Source organism: Talpa occidentalis, unplaced genomic scaffold (genome assembly GCF_014898055.3).
Source record: "Talpa occidentalis isolate TD23 unplaced genomic scaffold, MPIMG_talOcc4v2.1 talOcc4.2, whole genome shotgun sequence".
Lineage (NCBI taxonomy): Eukaryota > Metazoa > Chordata > Mammalia > Eulipotyphla > Talpidae > Talpa > Talpa occidentalis.
In genome coordinates, this window is record NW_023602073.1 from 120,286,730 (window position 1) to 120,308,223 (window position 21,494).

The window sequence follows — 21,494 nt, forward strand, 5'->3', positions numbered from 1 at the left end:
TATGGCAGACTGACTTTTTAGATAGCAAACTGAGTACAATGTGAGGCCCTTCACAGTTCTTGAGAGTTAAAAAATGTGAATTAGAATCACATTTTGAAACACCAACAGAGTGACCTCATCCCAGTGCCGGCCTGCGTCTGGCATGAGCTCATCATCAGAGGTGCATGGGGCAGCCTAGGCCCCTGAGATCACAGCCTTCTTGGGGTCCCCTTCCATGAGGGTGGGTCACCCGGGAGCACCCTGACTGAGGAGCCACACTCTCATGAACTCACCTCTGTGCGGAGCACAGTCCTGCTGGACCTCGCTGCCATGGGGGGCGGTGTCTGGGGTCTCACTTGGCCTTAAGGCCTTGGCGGTGGGGGAGCAGGCGTCCCTGTACCTAACTGTCTGAGGGGCGGTGTCTTGCCTGAGCTCACCGCCCAGGGCAGCGAGTCTCGCATTAGCTCACAACCCTAAGGGCGGCGTCAGACCTAGTTCACTGCCTTTTCTGAGGCTTCCAGCGTGAACTCGCTGCCTGAGAGGCGGAGTTGCACTTGAGCTCACTGCGTGAGGAGCATGGCGCAGCCTCGGCTGCTGAGATCGCGTGCCCTCGTTGGACACCACCCCCACCCCCACTTCCCTCTGTGTGAAATGAGCATGAGGCGAGAGTTCGATGAAGAGCCTCTGTACAGTGAAGGGGTTGCCTGTGTGTGAAATCGGTAATGGTTCTCGAAGCTGACAGACTAGTAAATACGACAGTCGTCAAATGAGCAATTACATGGCACTGCTTATAAAAAGCTTTGTGAGACGCATTCTGTCAGCAACAGGTTGCTCAGCATGAAGATTAAATGCCTCAGGGCCTCCCCGGTGGCGCAGCGGTTGAGCGCTGGGTTGCGAAGCTGCCCGCAGCCTCTGCGGCGCTGGTTCGATCCCCGGCTGCTCTCAGGCCACCGGAGGAGGGTCCCGCATGGCGCGCAGACTTCTCCTGCCGCCCGCTGCTCCCCTCTGCAGTGTACTTCGGTCCTTCTGCCTGTTCTGCTCCTCGCTCTGGCTCTGGTGAATCCTCTCACCCTCCCGCGCTTCTGACTGTACCCAGTGCTTGTATAAACAAAAACAAACAAACAAATAAATAAACATGCCTCTATAAAAAAAAAAATTAAGATTAAATGCCTCAGAAAGCATTTCCTAATAGTAAGGCAGACGATGAATTGTAGCAGAGATATGGGCAAGAAATTATTCAAGAGAGACCAATTAGAAACTAGATGTTGCAGCATTTTTGCCAGGAGTGGATACCATCTGAAGAAACATTTTTTGATCATCCATAAGTGCAACTCCTCATCTGTTCAAATTTTACATCTTCAGGCTCCACCTCTAATCCTGATTCTCTTGCTGTTTCTCCCACATCTGCAGTGATTTCTTCTGTTGGGGTCTTGAGCCCCTCAAAGTCATCACGTCCACCAAACTCCCTTTATGCTGACATTGTGACCTCCTCCCATGAATCCTTTATGTTCTCCATGGTACCTAGATTGGTTCTCCTCATTTCCAGGAGATTTCCAGTAAGTTTGCCAGGATCTGTCAGAGGAATTGCTATCTCTGGCCGCTTTAGCCTTAGTAAATGTATTTCTTAAGTAATAACACCTGATCCATGAGCTGCAGAAGGGTTCCTCAGACAGTAGGCATGAAAGCATTATTAATGATTTTGTACATTCCCATCAGAAGCTTCAGGTGAGGAGGTACATGGTCAATGAGCAGTGGTCTTTTGAAAGAACCCTCTTTTTCTGAGTAGTAGGTCTCAACCGTGAGCTTAAAATATTCAGTAAACCATGTAGTGAACATAAAAAATAAATAAGGAAACCCAGGAAACTTGCACTCAGTCTTTTTTCTTAATTTAAGGGACTTGATTTGTCAGAACTAGAAATCTGTTTAATAGCTGTAGGGTAAGGTAAAAAATCAGGTATTTCTGCCCTCCCGCCATCAGGATAGATGAGGGAACCCTGTGATCCTGAATGCATGCCTGATGGCGGGCACCTGAAGTGGGTGCACCTGTGCTAAGACTGTGCTTTTTTTAAGGGTGGTGTCACGGGGACGCCAGTAGCAGCCAAAAGAGAAGCTGAAGAGAAGCCGAGAGAAGGCCGGAGAAGGCCTAGATAGTGAAGACTTGCTGGGGGCTGGGAGGACTGCCAGCCTCCCGGCCCCCACGCACCCCTGCCTGCCACGTACCCACTGAACCCCAATAAAAACCTGCAAAATCACTGAGGACTCTGACTCCTCCTTTACCCAGTCTGCATGGGATCAGAAAACCTGCAACTGTGTCTGTTCCTGACCCTACAATAGCTTAAAAACTATTTCACATAGCACCCATTGAATTAAGCAAATTCGGTTTACATCAAATATATGGTTTTTTTCTTTTAAAAATAGTGTTTATTTACTTTGCTATAAATAATTTTTAAATGTTTTCAAATTTATAATTTTGTTTAGATTGTCTTTTTTACTGAATGACAATTTCTGAGCTAATGTCTTGCATATCTTGCTCAAGTATATTTCACTTTGACTTGTATTTGCTTAGTTTGAGTTAGTTAAGTTTGCTTAGTTTTAGTTAGGTTCCTGTTCTGTAAGGATGATGTATGGGCCATTCATTGTTGGAACCTAAAGCTTATACAGATATTAAGTTTAACACTTATTGAGTAAATAGTTTCTTTGTGTATGATATCAGTATATCACTTGCTTTTGGAATACATAGTGGTCTTTTGAAGAAGTTGGTTTTCTTGAAATATAATTTACCTGCAAAAAGGTAGAATTTTATGATATAATTAGAGAATGAAATGAGAATTTCATTTGCTTTTAAAATCAGCTCATATAAAAATAAAATAAAAATACCAACATCCAATTCCCATCATATCAATTAACTCAGAATCTCTGGAAGTGAGTCTGGGCATTGACTTTTTAAAGTTCCCCTGATAATTCTAATTTACAACCACATCAGAATTATCTACAGGGCAAAGTTTGCATTCAAGGCCCTCTAAAATCTAGCTCAAATTTACCTTATATTCCAGGTGGACAACTATAGAAGAAAAGGTTGACAGTACAATGAGATTCTGAACCAGAACAGAAACATACAAAAAGTAAAAAAAAAAAAAAAAAAAATTTAGCCAGGATTTTTTGCTGTTTAAAAATGCATTAGAAAAGGAAGAGACATCTAATGGCTACTAAAGTCCAACATGATCTGAGAGAAAGATAAAAGTGAAAATCTCAGAAAACAGATCATTCCCCTCCAAGGAGGCCAAGATCCTGGAAACTATTAAGATATGACTTCTTAAGCTGTAAGTATAAAGTCCATTGCAAAAGCAGTTGGGAAACAACTCCTTAAGGTTAAATAAGCAATAAAAAAAAAGTATTAAAAAACTAGAACTGGTAAAGAGAGGAAAAAGTCAGGATTATTAGGTAAATGTCCCAAGAATTATTAGATCAGTTTGAGTGAGACAGTGCCCTAACAGAACATGCCACAAATGTAGGTAATTTAGAACCCTAGGGGATGACAAAGCAAAGGTGTGATATATTGAAGTAGAGTCAGGAAGGACAAAAACAGATGGAATCTGAGTTACATGCTGTTCTGATGGGAGAGTATCTTCTGGGTGCAATGATCCAACTGAAAAAATGTACAAGTTGGACAAGATATATTTGACAATATGTGGTTTGTCAATCCCCTCCTCATCCCACTATAAGCACCCACACATAATCCAGAGGAACAGAATAGAAGTGCAAAGAATAAATTAAAGGGGAAACATGTTATTAGGTCAAACAAGCCATGCTAAGAAGGAAAGGAAACAAGAAGCTGGTAAAACTTCAACTGAACTCTAAAGGTGTAACAAAGTAGAGAGAAGTGAAGCTAGAGACAAATACCTATAGCTTCAGAAAATGATGTGGGAGAAAATACTGAAAAACAAAGTACAATGTCTTGAAGGGAAGGTCTCTGGGGCTCAGTTTTCAGAATTATCAAAAAGAACTTCAATTCAGAAATCTATTAAGAATTTTCTGGAAGGTACTAGGGCAAAACTCCCCTGGCAGGAGGTTTCTGAGATTATGAAATTCATTTTTAAAAGGAAAAGACAGGTACAGAACTGAAAAGGGCTGCTCACAGCCCATCTCCAGACAGTCCCCAAGATAGAGCTTTGGTGTTCCAGAAGCACAAAACTCACAGGGAAAAAAATGGAAAATGAAAGAGTTTAAATATGCAGAAAGGAAAAAAAAGCACCGCAAATGAGATCCATGAGCCAGAATTACCACATCACGACATGAGGAAAATGCAGAATATATGAATAAACTCCCTGATTCTAGTCATGGAATAGTGCCAAAATTTACTCTTGCTAGGAGAGAGATCTCGGGCTTTCCATTTCACTGGTCATGGATTTGAAAGAATGGTAATCATAGTCAGAAAATTGAACAAAGACAAATATCTCCATCTATTTATAGCTTCCTTCTCTCTAATAATACAGGGACTTTGGCCATTCAAATGCAAGTTACTAGGTACATACTTTTGGTTGGGATCACTATTCTAGAAGAAGGTATTGGCCCATTTTCTACATTGGGTAAGTGTAGGGTTGTTGCATGGATGATATTTTGCTTTGTTAACTCTTTGGACACATTTTTAAAGCAATGATATGAAAAGTTTAACTGATGCAACTGAAAGAACTAGTGCATTTGTTGGAGGAGAGGATGTCCTGAACAAACTCCAGGAACACAGGTTTTATGGACTCCACCCCCACCCCAGACCATAAATATCTAAGGAACCAAGAATTACAAGTCCCACAATGTCCTCATCACCAAAGAGAGAATTGTTGGGAAATAAGGGTGGAGTTACGCGGCCAGGGCTTGGTATGTAACAGTCATGTGGGCCTTGGAGGGGTCCCTTGGTTTTTCACTGGCATGCTATTGGAGTCCCAGTTCAGAGGAACTGGTAAGACCCATTCACGAATTTGTCTCTCCCTCTTTCTCCCTAAATTATTCCTTTCTTCATTTCCCCTTTTTGTAAATAAACCTTTTATGAACTTTTTTGTGTGTGCCTACAGTTGAGTCTCGTTATAAGTCCCTTTGAAGCACTCAGGTGAGGACCCACAGTAAGAACAACCCATTTCATATTGGGGTTGCCATGTAATACATTCAGTAAATACTCTGGTTTCAGACACCAAGGGGAAACCTGACCACCCAAATGTCAGAGAGAGAATGAGTTAGAAATTGGGGAGGATTTAACATCTTTTGGTTTTAATTTAACTTAAGCAATGTGATTTGATTGGAGACTTTAAATCTTTGGAATCTGCCCAGAAATTTTATAATTAAGAGGCATTATATTTAAATCTGGGACATCACTGTGTTAACGGCAGTTTTATTGCCAGATTCTCTTGAAGCTTTCATTCAATCTCATTGCAAAACTCTGAGAAGTAATTTTAGACAATATAGTCAATATGGTTACAAAATGTTAATTAATACACAGCCCTGCCTTCTAGGTGCTAAATCTACATTGACAACTAGTGGTAATGGAAGGTTCAATCATTGGAAGGAGGGGAGTAGCCTCAAGGAAAAGGAAATTATCTCATGAGGTTTCATCCCCAAAAGGGAATGCCACACTCCTGATTAACCACAGGCTTAATGCTTATATTCAATATGTTAAAAACAATAAAAACAGCAATTCATGGAATATGCCATACCATATTCGATCGACAAATTTGGCAACTAAAACCAGACAGGCAGAGCTCCTTTCCCACTCTCTCCCTTTGGGAACAATTTCCCTGCAAAGAGTAGCCATTATCTTCTATCCTAAGCACAACTGAAATGTTACAACTCTGCCCTGGAGAGGAGGCCTGTCAGAGCCCTGACAAGAATGTGAGTGAGAAAGTCTCCTTTTTATAGGATCACTGTCTTTGCCACATACCCAAGTTGAGTGCGCCTATAGCTCCAGCTACAACAAAAGCAACTTTTCGATCCTCCTCAGCTAGACTTTTTTGTCTATCTCAAATGAATCAGAATTAGAAGGTAAGATTCAGATAGGTGTTTTTATATTGCTACTCTTCAAATTCCAAATCTCTCTGATTCAGAAAACCTAGCCACACCCTATTGCCTCACACCACAGTGCTCTATTACCAGCCTGACCCAATAAATATTTGAGTGTGACCCCTGGAATGAATAATCAGAGTAGGAGTCAAGAAATATTTATTGAATAAGCATGGATAGGATTGGGTGACAGATTGGTAACAGATTAGCAAAGGAATAAAATTTCATAGATGATATCAAACGGTTTGAGGTACAGGTGGAGGGGGGAAATGATGGTACTGCTGTTAAAAGAAATGAGAAAGCAGAGCACAGCCTGATATCACTATTCTTTAAGTTTTACAAACATTTGCTTAGTTCATACTATTTACCAGACTGTGTTATGAGCGAGTGCTACACTGACAGAAGGAAGTGAAAAAAACTGCAATTTACGCTATTGTCTCCTTCCTGCAGCACCAGCAGCAGCAGCAGTAGCACACAACATACAGCAGGATGTAGGCTTTCTGACCCAAATCCTTAACTGACATTTATCAAAGAACATGAAAAAGAGATTCCAAATGTATAGTTCACAACAACATGGTAAAATCCCTTTATTCGCCTTAATTTCCCTCACCTCCCAAACTCCAGAAACTCTCAATCCCCAACTCCCCAATTCCTTAACCCAGAGGAATTTTTTAATGGCTTCCTCTTCTCCTGGTTCTTCTCCCTGCATTTCCCTTTGCACTAGATGCTTCTGAACCTTCCACGCAAATCATACCTTCAATGTTCCTGACTTTTTTCTTTAAAAATCAGTTCACTGATTTTATCCCTTCCATATCTGAACCTGTTTCTCCTCAAATGGCACCACAAACAACCTATAATCTTTTCTGGAAATGTTAGAATCCCTTTGGAAGGTGGTGGAGGTAAAGAGTCTATGTTACATATTTGCATGTGACTGATTTATAAGTAATTACATGGAAGGGTACTTATAATTTAATCTTAAATGAAAAGAATAAGCAATAGCTTCAATGAATCTCAAGGAATTAGGCTCTGTGCATTCTACCAATGTTTTCATATTGTACTATAGAAGTTGGCATTGGGAAAGGGTAAATGAAGGGTGTATGGGACCTCCCTCTACATATCTTTTCCATGTCTCATCAATATATAGCTATTTCAAAATAAAAATATTTTTAAAATGTACAGACACTCTCACTGAGTTCACAGAAAATACAATATAATAGTGAGTATAATGATTGTTTAATTTTTAGGAGCCTCCCTGGTGGCGCAGGGGTTAAAAACAGCACTATCAAGCTATCGCCAGCCACTGCAGCATGAGTTCCATCCCAGGCCAGGGAGCTGCCCATATGGCGCAGCAGACCTCTCCTGACTCACCCACTGTTCCCCTCAGCAGTGTATTTCAGTAAATCTGCCTGTTCTGCTCCCCACTCTGTCTCTGGGCTTACACCTCTGTTCTTGCATGCATAAATAAATCTTAAAAAAAAGATTGTTTAATTTTTAATAGAAGACTGAATATTGTTAGTACATTAATAGGGGTGTACATGTTATATAAAGAGTGTTAGAATTCTGAATGCTGAACTTGCTGACATAATCCTAACTCTCTTAATAAATCTTTTTCAAATCTCAAGAAATAAAAATAACAAGTTGCAAAAAAGACATATGGGCATATCACATTTGTGTAAAATATATAGCTACTTATATATTAAAATATCAGGGATTAAACATACCTCACTCTTAATAATGGCTGCTTCTAAGGAATGCAGAAAAACTGGGGACAAGGAGAGTGGAATTCTATTTTTTACATTCCTCTGTATTGTTTAACTTTCTTTTTGTAATGGCATGCATTTCTGTTATAATTTAAAGTTGACCAAGAGGATACTGAAGACAAAAGTGAAGGTCGAAAAAAGAAATTTCTTTTCCAAGCTTTTGCACATTCCATTTCTTAAAAGACTTTCATTTTAAAATTTTATTTTCTGGGCCTCCCCGGTGGTGCAGTGGTTGAGCGCTGGGTTGCGAAGCTGCCCGCAGCCTCTGCAGCGCCAGTTCGATCCCCGGCCGCCTGGCGAGGGTCCCACATGGTACGCAGACCTCTCCTGCCGCCCGCTGCTCCCCTCAGCAGTGTATTTCATCACTCTGCCTGCTTTGCTCCCTGTTCTGGCTCTGGTGAATTCTCTCACCCTCCCGTGCTTCTGACTGTACCCAGTGCTTGTATAAATAAATAAATAAATAAATAAATCTTTAAAAAAAAAATTGTTTAAAAAAAATTTTCTTTTCTGTGAGAATCTCAACAGAATTCTGAAATTCAGAGGTATTTTACAATTGTCTACACTACAAGTTTGGGGTTTAACAAAGCCTTTAAATTACTAAACTCTGGAATAACAAGAGTCTTAAATGTTTATCATGATAATTATTAATACATTATTTTTGCTAAAGATAGACTGTTCACAAAATAACTATATCACATTATCTACCATTACAATAGAAGAATGAAGATGTGCTAATTTGATAAACAAAGACCTTAATTAGTACCATAGTCTTAAACTTCTGGACCAATTAGTCATTCAGATAAAGCAAAAAAACCCAGAACCTTAATGAATTATTCAGATTTAATAAAGATTTTGCAGCTACTTGAACATAGCCACTTCTTTCATAAAAGCAGGTAAAATTTTATAAATAAGTAAAACTCTCATACTAACACCTCAAGGTGATTGTATCCGTTCATACTACACAGTGCTCATCAAACGACTGCCATACCATTTCCTGCAAAAAAGCCTTCCCTGCACTCTTGTGGCGGCTTCTATCCAGTGCAATACACATAAAGACAATCCAATGGGCTCATGCATTCAGATCCCCTGTACCTTTCACTGATGTTAGGGAAGAGATAGACTTTTTTTTTTAAGATTTATTTATTTATCCATACAAGAACTGGGGTACAGGCGGGGGGTGTGGGGGTGAGAAGATTCACCAGAGACAGAGTGGGGAGCAGAACAAGTGGACTGACTGAGATACACTGCTGAGGGGAGCAGCAGGCGAGTCAGGAGAGGTCTGCTGTGCCATGTGGGCAGCTCCCTGGCCGTGGATCAAATTCGTGCTGCAGTGGCTGCAGATAGCTTCATAGGTTGCGTCTTAACCCCTTGAGCCACCAGGGAACCCCAAGATAGGCATTTTTTAATGATTATGAAGGCACAACAGCAGTACAGACCTTCAAGAGTTTATCTGAAGTCCGTGAATATAGACCTATTTTCATTCTATAGTGATTTTTGTATAGCTGATGGTAGTATTGCAATCTGGATATTTATCATTCACTTGAGCTAACTGAAAGAAATGAATATGATAGATCAAATTTTCCTTCACTGGGAACTAAATGTTAATTTTATAATAACACCAAGAAAAAAATAAACATACCTTTTACTACATTCCAAGCAATTGTTATATACATGCCAAAATATAACATCATGTATTTCCCAAGTGTGTATCTCAATTATGCAATTATAGTAGATAAAAGAGGCTTGGTTTTATTTAGATTCAGAATAATATATAGAAAGACTTTAGGGTTTGACTGTGGATTTTCAAACATTACTGTGCCTTGTGCACCACCTAGAGGAAATACGTAAAGTTAATATTGAATATAAACTGTGGTTCCAGAGACTGAACAATCTCATCATGAGCTATAAAATAGAAATTTTTTCATCTTTCTTAGCAAATTTTCATGTAGACCTGCTGGAATATGACTTCTAATCATGTCTAGATGAACGCAATTGTCAGTTCGACTCTAGCACGAATATTTATAGCTCTAACTACTTAACATTTTTTCTTTAACATAATTTAAGCTCTAATTCACCTTAGTAAATTGGAGAGCTAACAGCTAGATTTTCTTCTAATATTAAACCAGTCTATTTATTCTATATTAATATAAAAGTCGTGTTATCAGCAAATAGGAAAAACAGAAGGGAAGGAGAGAGGAAGAAAAATGAAGACAATAGGAAGCGAAGTAGGAAAAGGTAAAAGCTGTCATTCTTTATAAAAGTTGAATATCCTGCTTAGGAATAAGTGGGGCAGTTTGTGTGGGAGTTAGGACTCTCTGATATTTAGGAGTCCCAAATTGTAATGTTCAGTTCACCAGCCACATAATTTAAAACTTAACTTGCGGGCCTCCCCAGTGGCGCAGCTGTTGAGCGCTGGTTTGCGAAGCTGCCCGCAGCCTCTGCAGCGCCGGTTCGATCCCCGGCTGCTCCCTGGCCACCAGAGGAGGGTCCCACATGGCGCGCAGACCTCTCCTGCCACCCGCTGCTCCCCTCAGCAGTGTATTTCGGTCCTTCTGCCTGCTCTGCTCTCTGCTCTGGCTCTAGTGAATTCTCTCACCCTCCTGCGCTTCTGACTGTACCCAGTGCTTGTATACATACATAAATAAATAAATCTTAAAAAAAAAAAAAATACTAAAAAAAAAAAAAAAAAAAAAAAGAGATTAAAAAAAAAAAAAAAAAAAGACCTTAACTTGCTGGTACAGTACAGTAACTGCCCTTGATGGAAACTCTGTTTTTCTACTACCTTTTTAAAAATATAAATGGACAAGCATGAACCATCAATAGGTTCCAAGAAGAAAAGCCTGTAATACAAATGAGAAAAATCAAAATAAGTAAAAGTGATTCCAGGAAAAACAGAGGAACTTCATCACAAAATTTAAAAAAGCACATCTGATTGTATCTTCAGAGATATTCAAGAAGATACTATATCTAATGCATGTTTAAAACAAACATAATGAAAGAACACAGTGATATTAGAAAATTTTTTAAAAAGTATCTTAGAATAAATGTGTCAAATCAAAACATAAATACTAAAATCCTTCCTGAATAATAGAACTAAAAGACAAATATATATATATGAGAAGAGGAAGCACAGATGCTTATTCCAAGCTGTCTAACATTAGAGAGAGCACAGTTAATGGAAGGGAGGTTTGTGTCACCTCTCATCGTCATGGAAGAAATCTACAGCTGAAGTAATTCAGCAAAAGTCTGTAGGCTGAAACACCCTATATTAGTCTGATTAAGAAATAAAAGACAGGGGTCCTCCCTGGTGGCGCAGGCAGTTGAGAGCCACACTGTGAAGCTGTCTGCAGCCTCTGCTGCGCCAGTTCTATCCCGGCCTGCCAGCGAGAATCCCATATGGCAAAAAAGACCTCTCTTGTCTCACATGCTGCTCCCCTCAACAGTGTATTCCATCAGTCTGCCTGTTCTGTTCTCTGCTCTGTCTCTGGTGAATCTTCTCACCCTCCCGCGCATCTGGCCTGTACCCTGGTTCTTGTATAAAAATAAATAAATCTTTAAAAAAAAAGAGAGAGAGAAATAAAAGACATGGCCTCCCTGGTGGTGCAAGGAGTTAAACAGCACTATGAAGCTATCCACAGCCTCCGCAGAATGAGTTCGATCCTCAGCCCACCAGTTATCTACCCACATGACACAGCAGACCTCCCCTGACTCTCCCACTGCTCCCCTCAGCAGTGTACTTCGGTCAATCCACCTGTTGTGTTCTCCACTCTGTCTCTGGTGAATCCTTTCACCCCCCGCACCTCTGCCCTGTACCCCAGTTCTTATATGCATAAATATATAAATCTTTAAAAAAAAGAAATAAAAGACATACATTGAACCATATCATTGCAAAACCTCAAAACAACAAGAGAATTTACTTAAATTTTCTAATGCAGAAATTAAAAAATCCTTTAAGAGAAACAAAACAGACTATCATTAGCATTGTCATAGTACGAAACAATAAGAAATAGTGGAAGAATGTTTTCAAAATTCTGAGGGAAAATGATTTCCACAGAGAAATCTACATACCACAAAACCATCCATCAAAGGTGAGGGCAGAAGTATTTTCAGACACATAAATAATCAGAAAGTTTATATACTCTGCTTTCTAAAGAAATTCCATTACAGGGACCTCCCTGGTGGTGCAAGGGGTTAAGACGCAACCTATGAAGCAATCCCCAGCCACTGCAGAATGAGTTCGATCCCCGGCCAGGGAGCTACCCACATGGCGCAGTAGACCTCTACTGACTCACCCACTGCTCCCCTCAGCAGTGTATTTCAGTCAATCTGCCTGTTCTGTTCCCTACTCTGTCTCTGGTGAATCCTCTCACCCTCCCGCACCTCTTGCCTCTACCCCAGCTATTGTGTAAATAAAAAATAAATAAATAAATCTTAAAAAAAAAACAACTTTCCTATGCCTGATTGGTCATCTGTAACAGTACATATTTCATGGTGTTTGTTTTGAGGATTAATGAGTTATTATATGTAATTGTGAGTGCCTCTGCAAAAATAAATAAAGTTATATATATAGATTATGCATCCTGGTGAATAATACTGCTGTAGATGGGAAAAGGAATCATAGGGCCCTTAAGTTTTGTTATTTACCCTTCTTATTTTATTTTTTAATATTTTTAATAAGGATAAGTGTTGCTATGATAATAAAAACTATTTTCTAAAAAATAACTTTAAAAGTCATGTTTACCATCAGATAAAGTTAATTCCTAAGTCTAAAGATGCTAAATTTCTGTTTATATGATAAATTTTGAAGATCTGTTATAAAACTAGTCAAAATCTATATAAAGACGAATTGAATTAAAGCATTGATGATAAAGGCAACTAAGCCAAATTCTCATCTTCCAGGCAAAAATGTTTGGGTGTTCAACTCCTATCTGTTATATACATCATTGCTCCTTTCTTTATCTCCTTAACTTCATTCATTCTCCCCCCAATCCTTTTTTCTCTTACATTGTCTTCTCTCCCTTTTCATTGTTTGCTGCCCTGCCTAATGTTTAGAATGTTGGTGGTTTGTCCTATTTGCTTAACCCAGTTGGGGATGTCCAGTGGATTGGTGATCATAGAAAAGAATATTTCAAAAATTGAAATATATCCATCTTTGTAGCATCAGTGTTATTATAATATATATTACAGATGCGATTTAGTTAATATTATAAATATAATGCCAAATGGTTTCTAAGAACTTAGAAATAACCACACTTTTCTAAATTTAAATAAAAAAATTAAATTGGATAAATATCTAAAATATTCAAATAAATAGGAACCATTCTTAGATAGAATTTCAAAATTATTCTAGTGTCTTAATGAGTCATTGAAATATGTAACTTCATCTAGATACTTAGGGAAAAATACCCACTAAGGAAGTTACTTATTGTGAATTCATGGTCCTTCCCTTAATTGAAAGAAAACTGATATTAACTAAAGGAAGAAAAATCTGGTCCTAGGCAATACAATTTTCTGTGGCATATTAAAAAAAGTAGTTTTTTGGGCCTCCCCGGTGGCGCAGCGGTTGAGCGCTGGGTTGCGAAGCTGCCCGCGGCCTCCGCGGCGCCGGTTTGATTCCCGGCTGCTCCCCGGCCACCAGAGGAGGGTCCCACATGGCATGCAGACCTCTCCTGCCGCCCGCTGCTCCCCTCTGCAGTGTACTTCGGACCTTCTGCCTGCTCTGCTCCCTGCTCTGGCTCTGGTGAATTCTCTCACCCTCCATGCTTCTGACTGTACCCAGTGCTTGTATAAATAAATAAATAAATCTTAAAAAAAAAAAAAAAAGTTAATAAAAAAAAAAAAGTAGTTTTGCTGAGAATAAGCAATTCTAGTGCTGAGAAAGTGGAATGTATGAAAGAAATGATTACTAAACACCATTTAAGAGTCTCTGAATGAGATTCTGCGTTTTTATAAAACATTTTTCTTATAACTGGCCTTTCTGTGATGTATTTATTTTAACTCAGAGGCCAAAAATAATAAACGCATTTACAGATCGCAGCAGTAACTCAGTGTAGACACCAGAGGGAGCAGAACTCTCAGGCCAGCCCATGAATGTCGGCGAGTCTAGTGTTTCACAAAGAGCTGTCTAACCCTGCTTGACCTCGCAGGAGGCTGGCAATATGCAGAACTCCTGGTCGGAATATTTCTTTGTTCTCATAAGTAATATGAAAATGTTAGCTCTCCCTAATGGAGTTCATTCTTGCCAAATATTATTTGTTTGTCAGATATGAGTAGGAAAATAATTTTTGTCAATTTATCTTTAAAATATTTTGAGAACATCATTTTTAAATATTTCAGCACCTCCTTGATTGAAAGAGAGTAAAGAGTCGGGATTCTTTACAAGAAGACATTTCACTTTAGGTGAGGGGGTGCCTCAAAACAAATGCACAACTCATGACCTCTATTGAAAATGTCATTTTACAGATTTATTCCCACAACGTGGGTCATTTTAAAATTCCTATTCGAATTCTTCTCTACTGTGTCATGTTCTCTTCTTTATATATATAAAATACATAGATACAATTCTTTCCTTTTTATTTATTTTTTCATGTTTCTTTCATTTCCACAACTCCTTTGCCCCACGTTTATTTTTTCTTTTCTGTTTTTATTTTACGTTTGTGAAATTTCATTTTATTTAAACTGCTATTTTATTCTTTAAGTAGTTTTTAATAATTTCTTCCTTTTATCTGGTTCACCTTTTTTTAAATCAATCCACTGATAAATTTTTTGTTCTTGTCATCTAATCTTAGTCATTATCTTAAAAATTTGTCTTTATTTGTTTTAAAAGCTAACTTTTTATCTAATTAAATTATAAATTCAGTGAGAGCAGAGACTGTGTCAGGAGCACAGTAAGTACATAACGTTTGATGAGTAATTGAAAATTTTGGAATATGTAATGAAAGTGGTAGAATGATAGAATTATGCCTGATAAGATTTAGAGATCATCTAGTCAACCTCATTATTATCTAGATGAGGATTTGAGATTTAGACAGGTTAGATTACTTATCTGTTACTTATCTATGACTACATTCATAAGCTTATTTTTTTATAAATGTTGATGCATGCTTATTGTAGTCAGATATGTACTAGGTACCAAGATTAGAGGAGATGGGGAGCAAAAAAGAATACTGAGGAAGACAAAAATGAAAAAAAAAAAGATTACTTTCCCTTGTTTTTCATAATATAAGAACTAGATACAAATAGCTATCAAGGGTGTAAAATATTAGCAACATAAAAAAATAACATTTTTCTCTGAAGATAGGGGATTAAGGTAAAAATTCTTTATAGGGAGATAGCCTTTGCAACGAATCTTGAGGAGTGGTTATCATTTAGTATAAATGGAATGAACAAGGTGAATATGAGGTGAAAGAATAACTAGGAATTTTGTGCATGATATGTCACACAATAAGGATTGTTCTCTTGCAATATCCATAAAATTTTGGTAACCTCTTCCACCTTTCTGTAGACTTGATGGCAAGTTGAATATTGAAATTACTAACCCTCATTCTTTACTCTTTCCTCCTTTGTAAGATGGCATAGAAATAGTACTTAATTCATAGGCGCCGTTGAGAATTAATGCGTTAATAAACCGAACGTACTTACTACTGTTGCTGGAACATATTAAGTGCTCTGAAAAGTGTCCCTATTTTCATGTTGTTGTTATGGTAAGAGTGAGTAGAAGACCAAGTCAAATATGGAAGTTTTTCTACTCTCTCCAACTGACTCTGACATTTTATTCACTATACTTCTAGTCCATAGAATATCAAAATATTCTCTAATTATATTGTGCATTTATTTTGTGCATTTTCATTTGTGTCTTCATTAGATTATATTCTTTTTTAGGGATCACAAAAGTTTTATACTTGCTTGGAGCTAATATAATTAAGGATTCCTAATGGTCACTCAAAGAAATGTTAGTTAAGCAAATCAATGCAGCCCATGTCTTAGAAATGTAGACCTGCATATTCATTAATGAAAATGAAAATTATAAATAAGCTCAGAAGACACTTAGGCACAATTGCTCAAATTTATAAACAATATTTTACCATTTCAGGGTATTTTACTATTTGACAGAATCAAGGAAACATCTGCTATTACATCTACTATTCCATAACTATCCACAGTTAATTCATTATTTAATTAAAATTTTAGAACTGTTTTATGAGATTTTGTAAATAAGAGGCCTCAATAGCTCCACAATTATACCGTTGTATTTATGGACCTAGGGTTCAAATCCATGTCTACCAAACTCCGAGAATGCTTTTTTAAAATATCTTCCATTGATATAAAAAAAATTGGAGAATTTTTTTTTTTGGAATAAACAGATAAGCAGGATAATTATGTAAATAGAAATAAAATGAGAATAAAAATCAAATGTATATTTCTATGTGTAAGTATACATGTATAGATCTTGTAAGAACTACCATTGGTCAAAAATGAACTGATTTTAAAAGGTTAGAATTCTGTATGTTTATTGTAACCCCCCAAAACATATTAATATTGAAATTTTTCAATGGTGAAACAATTTTTTTTTTCCTTTGCAGGTACAGAGAATCTTGGACAGGTATTTATTGAGGGAGTACAGTTCACAGTAACAATGAAGTACTTTGATTTTTATTTCCTATTGTTAGGATTAATCTAAACACTTTCTTTGCTAACTTGAAGCTAATGCACCACTAAATAGGGTCTACCTTTATACCACGTCTTTTAGCCAGCTCTGGTTATGAATTTACTTGATCGTGTTATGTAAAAATCTGCTCTTCTCATTAATTTTTCATTTTTCAACAAATATTTATAGAATACCTATGAGTGCGAGGCATATTTCCATAATCTCAAGACATGTCAGTGAAAATACAAAGATGAAAAGTGATTAGGGGTCCACCATTGGTGGTGCCGAAATTAATTCCAATTTTATTTTATTTTTTTAAAGTTGTATTTATTTATGCATACAAGAACTGGGGTACAGGCCCGAGGTGTGGGGGATGAGAGGATTCACCAGAGACAGAGTGGGGAACAGAACAGACAGACTGACCGAAACACACTGCTGAGGGGAGCAGCGGGCGAGTCAGGAGAGGTCTGCTGCACCATGAGGGTAGCACCCTGGCTCGGACTCAACCTTGAGCTGCAGTGGCTGCGGATAGCTTCATAGGTTGCACCTTACTCCCTTGCACCACCAGGGAGGCCCTAATTCCAATTTTAAATAGGATGTTCAGGATGGGTCTCAGAAAAGATAGCATTTACGTAAAGGCTTAGAACAGAGGAAGGAGTTAGGCCTCATTATACTTTTTTTTTAAAAAACATTTATTTATTTATGAATACAAGCACTGGGGTACAGGCCAGAGGTTGCACTTCTTATATGTGTTGCAATAAAGCCTTGTTAATTGGCCTCTAAGTATGTTAACCAGTCTGTGGCCAACCTGACTGAGGGCTAAGGGAGCAGCCCAGTCAAGTGCAAAGGTATTCAAGGCAGGCCTCGGCCCTAGCGTGGGAACTGGATTGTAAATCAGAAAACTATGACTGAATCCCATGTCATAGTCATGGTCAGAGGAGTAAAGAGAATCAAAAGGGAATATGCTGTTTTGGGGTGAGAATGCCAGACACACTTCAGGTACATCACATACCAGAGTTAAGACTCTTTAAGTCTTAACTTCAATAAATAGTGCAGTAAACACTAGTAACTTTTCTCTCTTTATACAACTGAGTGGGACTGGAAGAGATAATTATAAGTTTAATCGAGTGAAAAGTAAACCAGAATGAAATAGATCCAGAAGCAACATGGAATAGATCTTCAGCCACAGTGCTCATGAAGACACATGTAATAAAATGCACCTTTTCATAATACTTCATTAATGTATAATGAAAATATCAGAGACTAAGTATGTCTCTTTATTTTTATCTAAGAGCCAAAACTAGCCTGAACACAAAATATTAGATTTTTCTCTATCAAGCTTAAACATTTGCTGTTGCCATAGAAGCATGTTGACATTTCTGGTTGCTAGGAGCATCATGGTGTTGGAAACATATACAATAGCATACTGTTAGCTCAAATGTGGGGCTTTTTAATAAGCAGGACTTTCTTCTTAAATGCCAACACAGAAGGTATAGAAGGTATAGATTTACCGTGCAAATTCTACATGAAATCTGAATTCATTGATCTAGAGATGTAAAAGCACCAGTATACAATGATTTATGTATGAGGATTTTTTTGCAGCATCATTCAGAGTGAGTGAAAAAATAAATAATTAAATGTCTCAAAACACAGTGAATGCCCACCAATAGCAGAATGATTGAACATGTTGTGTTGCACACACTGTGGAATACCATGGAGTCATTAAAGGAAGTAAATCATAGCTGTAACAGTTGACTGGAAAGAATTTCCACCACATATTGTCAAGTGAGAAATGCAAAATGCATAAGATTATGTAAATACAGCAATGTTCATAGCAACATCCTTCATAGTAGCCAAAAGGTGGAAACATTTAAAATGTCATATAATTTGTATTTAATTTTAAAGTATGTTTATTTCTTAAAATTTTAATTCAACTGAGTATTATTTTAATATTAAAAACTTGAATATAGCATTCATTTAAAAATTACTTTTAAGCAACATTTTGAAAATATATGCAATTTGAATTTTAAACATAATTGTGCTTTAAGTCATTACATCTTTAATACTCTTGTTATCATCAATAGAACATAGATTATGTGAAAATCTTTTTTATGTGAAAATCATAACTAATGAGCAACCTAACTAATGATTTTGGTGAGATAAAAGGCAAGATAAAACCATGTCATAAACATGTAATGATGTATAGATTATATGTGACTTCATCAGTCGTATAGATTATATGTGACTTCATCAGTCATCTAAAACACTACTACCCCATCAGCAGAATACCAGACAATAAAAATTGTCAAATATAATTTTTGGCCTTGGATATTTTGCCAAATTATTGTTCAATGAAACTGTCACTTTATATATATATCATTCAAATTTGTTATTATGAAATATATTTGTGAAGGTAGGAGAATAGACCATATTTTATCTAATAGTTTGTTAACTTGATCTGTGATCTTTTAACATTTTAAAATATGTATGTAAGCCTCTATATTTACTTTTGAACCAAGCCACCCAAATCTCCTGGACTAAAGGTACTCTGAATTCAAGATCTATGAAAATCCTATGGTTAGGGTACCTCCAAAGGGCATAGGCTACTGACTCAAACTATTTTAATACCCAGTTTAGTCAAGAGTGGAGAAAGCTAATACGTTGTTTCTAGCCAATATACATATCCTAAATTTCAGTCATTTCATCAAGAAACATCCATTTCCACATCTGTTATCCTAACTAATAAAATTTCTGTTATTGCTAAAAAAATAAAGTTAAGATAAAGCCTTTGGAGGGTAGATTTTTGGTTAGTCTTTCAAATAGGGTAGATTTTTGGTTAGTCTTTCAAATACTAGCTAGACACCCTGGAGTATGCATTCCTATTTCAATGTTAATTAGCTGACACTAGGTTATTTCAAATGGTAAGTAACTACACCTACCTGTTGGGTGTAAATTACTATGAACTGTCACACTAGCTACCTGTGTTTAAATAGCAGGATTTTAAAGTAAATTACAGCAAATATAAAGGCTATATAAGAGCTTTATAAATCAAGAGTTCTGCCATTAATTAGTTGTTCTTAAACGTGTCCTAGCAAGTCCTTGCTTCAGACAATGCCAGATTTTTCTCTGAAAGATCAGAAGTCATTGCATTCTGTTAGGATACCTCTAATCTGATTTCTGCACTATAAGCACACAGATTAGAAAGAACATTTCCTTCCCACAGCAAAGAACTTGGCTTAACTTTAAAGAATTTATAAAAGTTCTGATCATTTCCACTTCTCCCTACATACCTCTGTGATCATGGCATGCAACTATGACAGTGACTACCTGCTCACTGAAGCTCATTTCTCAAGTATAATCTGGTATTCAAGGCACAGGTAGGTTTCTGTACTGAAGCCACATAACCCACTATCTTTGAGGGGGCTCAGATATCTACCATCAAATGATTTGAATAAAATGATCACTTAAACCCCACTATCTAGAAAGATGAAGTCCAAGCACCTTCTATCTTGACTACCATCTCTACTTGGAATAAAACCAGTCACAAGGGAGTGGAAACTGGAGCCCTCACCTGATATTACTCTCACAGGCCTTATCTCACAAGCCACATAGCTAATCTACTGTTGTTTTTTTCTTTCTTTCTTTTTTTTTTTTTTTTTGCTTTGTTTTGTTTTCAAGGCTGCGAGTTGACTGAGTCTTCTGGTCTTGAGTTTTATTATCAAATATCTCTGCACAGGATAGGCCTCCATCAGAATCTTGATTTGTGGAGTATGTATCTTTTCTCCATTTATCAAATTTATTTATCATGCATCAACTGGTTGTTAGGGCTTCTATGAAAGAGACCTCTATTCTACTTCCACAAAGAGCAGGAATTGCATTAAAGTTTTAGATCCCTCATCTACACTAGCTTCTGTACAAGTTCCTGGCTTAACTTGATGAGCCACTGCTTCCTGTTCAACATCAATAACTGCAAGAGGCTGAAATTAGAGTGACAACCATCATAGCTTACCTGAAACTGAGGGAGCATGTAGGGAAAAGGACTTTCAGTTGCAGAACAAGCAAATTCATGCAGAAATCTGGCCTAGCTTGCACGTCATCTTAGGTGACTGGTCAGATGCTAGCAAATTTGGCATACAATGGAAGCTTCTCATGTAGAGCAGCCTTGCCCACGTCTGGTAGAAGTGGTACTAACACATTTCCCATTAAAAAAGTTTCTCTGACCAGTATCTTATGCACAGAAATTGTACCCTTGAAAAAAAAGAAGATCCTTCATTGCCTTCTTGAAAATATTAAGAAATTATGTTTCATTGTGTAGCTCTCTCTTCAAAAGTCTACTGGTGATCTTTAAGATTTTTCTACTGTGATTGCTTATTTTATAGGCATAACTAATCTCAAGCCTGGAACTCTATGACGTTTAATTAATGGTTGGCATTTCCAGGAATCTGATACTTGCTTCACTAATAACTCCTCAATCTTGTATTTCTCAATTGAGCCACATATAAGCTTTTTTTCTTCATTTTCTTCTCTTATAAAATAAAATATTTATAAGGACAGAGATGTAAGTTGCCAGGGTTTCCTCATAATTGGGTAGAGTGCATTTTATTCAAAGTTTTCAAAAACTAAAATTATTTATTCCATAAATATTTACTGAGCATTTCCACCGGGTGATTCTGATGTTAGTTATAGTTTGAGACACATTGATGTAAAGGAAAGAAGTATACGTTTCAGAGTACAAAAGACATGGCTTCAATCCTATTCTAGTTAACGTGATTTTAAACACATCTAATTCCTGGTACCATCACTAGGTTACCTGGCTAATAAATGAGTTTCTTACTTGACTTAATGAGTATTATTAATACTACCTGGTAAGAGATGCATATTCATTTGTTATATTGATGGTTTTTCTCCTCTAAGTAATTTGAAGGCAAACTTAAGTTTAAGAACCACTGGTCTATTAGATGTAATACATTGGAAGCAGGTGCATATTTTGAATAATTCAGTGCAAAGTGAATTATTTTGCAGGGTCCCGAGTTTAAAAATTAATATTTTTCAAGATGGTGACA